Source organism: Piliocolobus tephrosceles, unplaced genomic scaffold (assembly GCF_002776525.5).
Source record: "Piliocolobus tephrosceles isolate RC106 unplaced genomic scaffold, ASM277652v3 unscaffolded_36923, whole genome shotgun sequence".
Taxonomy (NCBI): domain Eukaryota; kingdom Metazoa; phylum Chordata; class Mammalia; order Primates; family Cercopithecidae; genus Piliocolobus; species Piliocolobus tephrosceles.
In genome coordinates, this window is record NW_022320891.1 from 1 (window position 1) to 5,849 (window position 5,849).

The 5,849-nt window shown below is 43.5% G+C and overlaps 1 pseudogene across 1 annotated transcript; it reads left to right on the forward strand.

Moving 5' to 3' along the window:
* The first annotated feature begins 3,647 nt into the window (after window positions 1–3,647).
* Window positions 3,648–5,764, forward strand: LOC113222970 (annotated as a pseudogene). Its single transcript, XR_003308575.1, has one exon. The product of XR_003308575.1 is annotated as a protocadherin beta-3-like (transcript).
* The last annotated feature ends 85 nt before the right edge of the window (window positions 5,765–5,849 follow it).

Below are 5,849 nucleotides of genomic sequence, written 5' to 3' on the forward strand. Positions count from 1 at the left end.
GCCACGCTACACTTGCTCCTGGTGGACGGATTCTCCCAGCCCTACCTGCCGCTCGCGGAGGCGGCCCCGGCCCAGGCCCAGGCCAACTCGCTCACCGTCTACCTGGTGGTGGCGTTGGCCTCAGTGTCTTCGCTCTTCCTCTTGTCGGTGCTCCTGTTCGTGGCGGTGCGGCTGTGCAGGAGGAGCAGGGCGGCCTCAGTGGGTCGCTGCTCAGTGCCCGAGGGTCCCTTTCCAGGGCATCTGGTGGACGTGAGCGGCACCGAGACCCTGTCCCAGAGCTACCAGTACGAGGTGTGTCTGACTGGAGGCTCCGGAACAAAAGAGTTCAAGTTCCTGAAGCCAATTATCCCCAACTTCGTTGCTCAGGGTGCAGAGAGGGTTAACGAGGCAAATCCCAGTTTCAGGAAGAGCTATGAATTCAGTTAAGTGTTAATAAGGATCTACTGAGGCTAGTCTCATTTAATTTGTGGAAAGTCCTTTTTCACTGCTTTGCCCATTGGAGGTGTCTCCTTTTATTAGAACGTAACTATCTTATTCCAATTCTATGCATGTTACTGGTATTTATAAAGTATGAGTTTTTGCGGTATAATGAATGTAAATTTTCTTTGTATTCTAATTGTTGGTTAGTTTCATTGCAATTTAATTGCATTTAAAGTGTAAATTTTGTATTTTCAGAAATCTTTAAGTTAGAGCATCTTTTCCAGACCTCACAGTCTGTGGTCCTAGATAATTTTGAAGTCCTACATTTGAAAATATTCGTTATCATTACATGAGTTATATTTTCCAACCCAGAATATTTGTGTTTGTTATATCCTCTTAGGCTAGTGTAAATTCTGTCCTGTGAATTCACATTGGCTAACCCTTTAAATAGGTACATTTATGAATAATATAGCAAGCACCGTCCTTACATTTTTCAATATATGTACTTTTTTTTTTTTTTTTGAGATGGAGTTTTGCTCTTGTTGCCCAGGCTGGAGTGGAGTGCAGTGGCACAATCTCGGCTTGCCGCAACCTCTGCCTCCCAGGTTCAAGCGATTCTCCTGCCTCAGCCTCCCAAGTAGCTGGGATTACAGGCATGAGTCATTATGCCTGGCTAATTTTGTATTTGTAGTAGAGACAGGGTTTCTCCATGTTGGTCAGGCTGGTCTTGAACTCCTGACCTCAGGTGATCTGCCCACTTCAGCCTCCCAAAGTGCTGGATTAAGGGCATGAGCCACCGCCCCCAGGCCCAATATATATACTTCTTAAAATATTGACGTATAAAAAGTATTAATCTTTAGAGATTGTAAGAATTCTAACTGTTGGATTCTACAAGGCATTAACATTGTAAGTGCTCTAATAAATTTTTGTCAAAAATCAATCATTAATATTCTAAAATGTAGATAAATAATACACGTCTAGCAGTTTTCAAAGTCATGCTAATTCATCATGCTTTCTCTTTCAAATAGCTTTTTAAGAGCCCTCTGTTTATTCCAGTCCCCCCTTTTAAAATCTTTTAAAATTATTAATAATCTATTAACATTGAGCACTTCATTAAAATCCAAAAAATATGAGGGAGTATATGTCCTTGTCCTTGACCTTTAGAAACCTCAAATATAGCTTGGTATTGCTGTTTTTAACATTTTCTGGAGCATTTAGGATTCACTTAGAAATAAGCCTTTTGGGAGAAAAATGTATCTAGCACCACTCACTTTTTTTCCACTAGCTACTTCTATTTTTCCCCCTTTCATTTCCCTAGACTTCTCAATGCTTTTTTATAAAGGTTCTTGAGTTCTGTTTCTCAACAGCTCCCTCATTTATTGCATGATTCATACAGTCACTGGAACATTATAGGTTCTTAATAAAATTTTTGAATGATTGAAAGAGAGAAAAGTATTTTACCTGTGATATATTGATATTTATAAATATATAAACTAAAGTTATAACTTATTTATAAAGATATAAACTAAAACCCTTAAAGGAAAACGTTTTGCTAGAACCAAATACTCTTCGGTGTACAATGAATTACAATTTTTTAATTAATTGAATTGGTCACCGTTGTTCAAACATGCAGTTATCATTCTGTTGTTGCTTTCCTTCAACATATTTTTCCTTTTTCTCTTAATGCTTAAATTGAGCCTCCTCTCCTGTCCACTAGCTTAAGAAATACAGATGAATTTGTGGTTTTTAATTTTGTTACTTAAATTTCCTTCCATAGTTCCCTAAATGACTCACCCAACTGTTTTCATTTCTTGCAGTTTACTTTCTGATCCATACATTAAAACAAATCTTAATTCTTAATGTTACTCAGTCTATCTTTACATTTTTATATGATTTTTACATACATTTGAATGAGCTTTCCTATTAAAATTGTAATATTAACTTTGAAGGTCTTGTTTTGAGATTAGCAGTGGGGTAGAGCGCTGTGTTGGTATCAAAAGTCTCTGATCAACCAACTCATTACCTGTAGGATTTTGGATAAGTCACAAAGTTTCTCTTCTTCTACCCCAAATGATAACCGGTATTTGAATAGCTTGCAGTTATACTCAATATAAAGACAAAAAAGTGAAATTGCTATTATTTTTAGTATCACTAGTATTAAGAGCAAACATTCTTGATAATTGTGTAGAAGTACAAAAGAGGCTACATTGAACACATATTTGCATTGTTTTATTTCTCTACCAACAACCTTGCAATGGCTTCCTTTTGTTCTCAGAATAAAATCCAAGCACCCATTATTTGGCCTTGGTTTACCTTTTCAGCTTTCCTTTCCACTTACTCTTGAGACATTAAGTTTTGTATTCACTGTCCTTCATTCATTATCTCTTAATAGCTATGCTTCACTCTCTCAGGGCCTTCACACATTCTACAGTCTTAGCTTGGCACACTTCTCCTATTTCATGTTTCAGATTAAATGGTGCACCTTGGGGGAAACTTTCTTAATCACTCTCCATTAACGTAGGTCCCCATATTGCATACTTTCAGTGTACTCAGTACCTTTTCTATGTAGCACTTTTCACACTGTTTAAACATCTGTTTAAAGACTGTACACCCACTAGATGGAAAATTGTTATAAGATATACAGACATTGTCTTGTTACCACCACTTGCCTAACTTCTACAAACTCAACAATTATCTGTGGAAACAAGCTAATACAGATGAAATGAATAATTGTATATTTGCTCTGAAATAAGAAGAGAAAGCACTTTAAGTGTTCCTTGAGCGTGATAATGTGGAAGAAATTAGGCATTTGTAGCCCTCCGGATCCACCTCTGACATGATGTCTTTTCCTTTTTACCACCTTGCAGGAGGTGTCTTTTCCTTTTATTTTTCTGGTATAGGCAATTCGTACTCATTTCACAAAGTTTAGAAAAAAAAGAAAAACATAAATAGGATAGTGAAGCATGCTATCATCTAGAGAAAAAATCTTTTGAAGTTTGTGTGTAATTATTACAGAAGGGGAGGGGTAAGCTAGTGTCTGTACACTTCCGCTAAATCATGTAAATGAGGACTCTACCAGGAAGAATCGCTGCTCTTAGATAAGAGCGCATTTTATTTCCCTAGATTGCATGTATTTAATTCATATAACATGAGAAACTCCTCCAGTAGCGTCAACCAGGGTTGATAAGAATAAATGATAAAGCAAAACAAAAACACCTTCTCCAAGATTTTGAAACTGCAAGCGAACGCATGGTGGCGCTGTTGACTAAGAAGGCGACTTAAACCACGGGCATTGTGCATGCTTGGTGACGCACGGATCCAGTGTGGTGAACCAGAGGCTGTGAGCCCAGGAAGATTTTTGAGTCAGCAAGTCTGAGCCTCTGGAAAGGCTTATTGACTAGGCCGTCTGCAAAGGTTGTGGGGCAAAAGACTGTTTCCCAGCGCTGTCTGAGGTTCAGCTTGGAGACATTCCCAAGAAAAGCGTGACGGAAAGTGCAATGGAGGCGGGAGGAGAACGATTTCTTAGACAAAGGCAAGTCCTGCTTCTCTTTGTTTTTCTGGGAGGGTCTCTGGCTGGGTCCGAGTCAAGACGCTATTCTGTGGCTGAGGAAAAAGAGAAGGGCTTTTTAATAGCCAACCTAGCAAAGGATCTGGGGCTAAGGGTAGAGGAACTGGCCGCGAGGGGAGCCCAAGTTGTGTTCAAAGGGAACAAACAGCATTTTCAGCTCAGTCATCAGACAGGTGATTTGCTTCTGAATGAGAAATTGGACCGGGAGGAGCTATGCGGCCCCACAGAACCATGCATACTGCATTTTCAGATATTACTGCAAAACCCTTTGCAGTTTGTTACAAACGAGCTCCATATCATAGATGTAAATGACCATTCTCCGGTATTCTTTGAAAATGAAATGCATCTGAAAATCCTAGAAAGCACTCTACCAGGAGCAGTAATTCCTTTGGGAAATGCTGAGGACTTGGATGTGGGAAGAAACAGCCTCCAAAACTACACTATCACTCCGAATTCCCACTTCCACGTACTCACTCGCAGTCGTAGGGACGGAAGGAAGTACCCGGAACTAGTACTGGATAAAGCGCTGGATCGGGAGGAGCAGCCGGAGCTCAGCTTAATGCTCACTGCGCTGGACGGCGGCGCTCCCCCTCGGTCTGGGACAGCCCAGATAAACATCCAGGTCTTAGATATAAACGACAATGCACCAGAATTTGCACAGCCGCTCTATGAGGTTGCAGTTCTAGAGAATACCCCCGTTAACTCTGTCATTGTCACAGTCTCGGCTTCTGATTTAGATACAGGAAGTTTTGGGACAATATCATACGCATTTTTTCATGCTTCTGAAGAAATTCGCAAAACTTTTCAGCTAAATCCAATTACTGGTGATATGCAACTAGTCAAATATTTGAATTTTGAAGCGATTAATAGTTATGAAGTCGACATCGAGGCCACGGATGGCGGAGGCCTATCGGGAAAGTCTACAGTCATAGTCCAGGTGGTTGATGTCAACGACAACCCACCGGAACTGACCTTGTCTTCAGTAAACAGCCCTATCCCCGAGAACTCCGCAGAGACTGTACTGGCTGTTTTCAGTGTTTCTGATCTAGACTCTGGAGACAACGGAAGAGTGGTGTGTTCCATTGAGAACAATCTCCCCTTCTTCCTGAAACCATCCGTAGAGAATTTTTACACCCTCATGTCAGAAGGCGCACTGGACAGAGAGACCAGATCCGAGTACAACATCACCATCACCGTCACTGATTTGGGGACACCCAGGCTGAAAACCAAGTACAACATAACTGTGCTGATCTCCGACGTCAATGACAACGCCCCCGCCTTCACCCAAACCTCCTACACCCTGTTCGTCCGCGAGAACAACAGCCCCGCCCTGCACATCGGCAGCGTCAGCGCCACAGACAGAGACTCAGGCACCAACGCCCAGGTCACCTACTCGCTGCTGCCACCCCAGGACCCGCACCTGCCCCTCGCCTCCCTGGTCGCCATCAACGCGGACAACGGCCACCTGTTCGCCCTCAGGTCGCTGGATTACGAGGCCCTGCAGGCGTTCGAGTTCCGCGTGGGCGCCACAGACCACGGCTCCCCGGCGCTGAGCAGCGAGGCGCTGGTGCGCGTGCTGGTGCTGGACGCCAACGACAACTCGCCCTTCGTGCTGTACCCGCTGCAGAACGGCTCCGCGCCCTGCACCGAGCTGGTGCCCCGAGCGGCCGAGCCGGGCTACCTGGTGACCAAGGTGGTGGCGGTGGACGGCGACTCGGGCCAGAACGCCTGGCTGTCGTACCAGCTGCTCAAGGCCACGGAGCCGGGGCTGTTCGGTGTGTGGGCGCACAATGGCGAGGTGCGCACAGCCAGGCTGCTGAGCGAGCGCGACGCAGCCAAGCACAGGCTAGTGGTGCTGGTC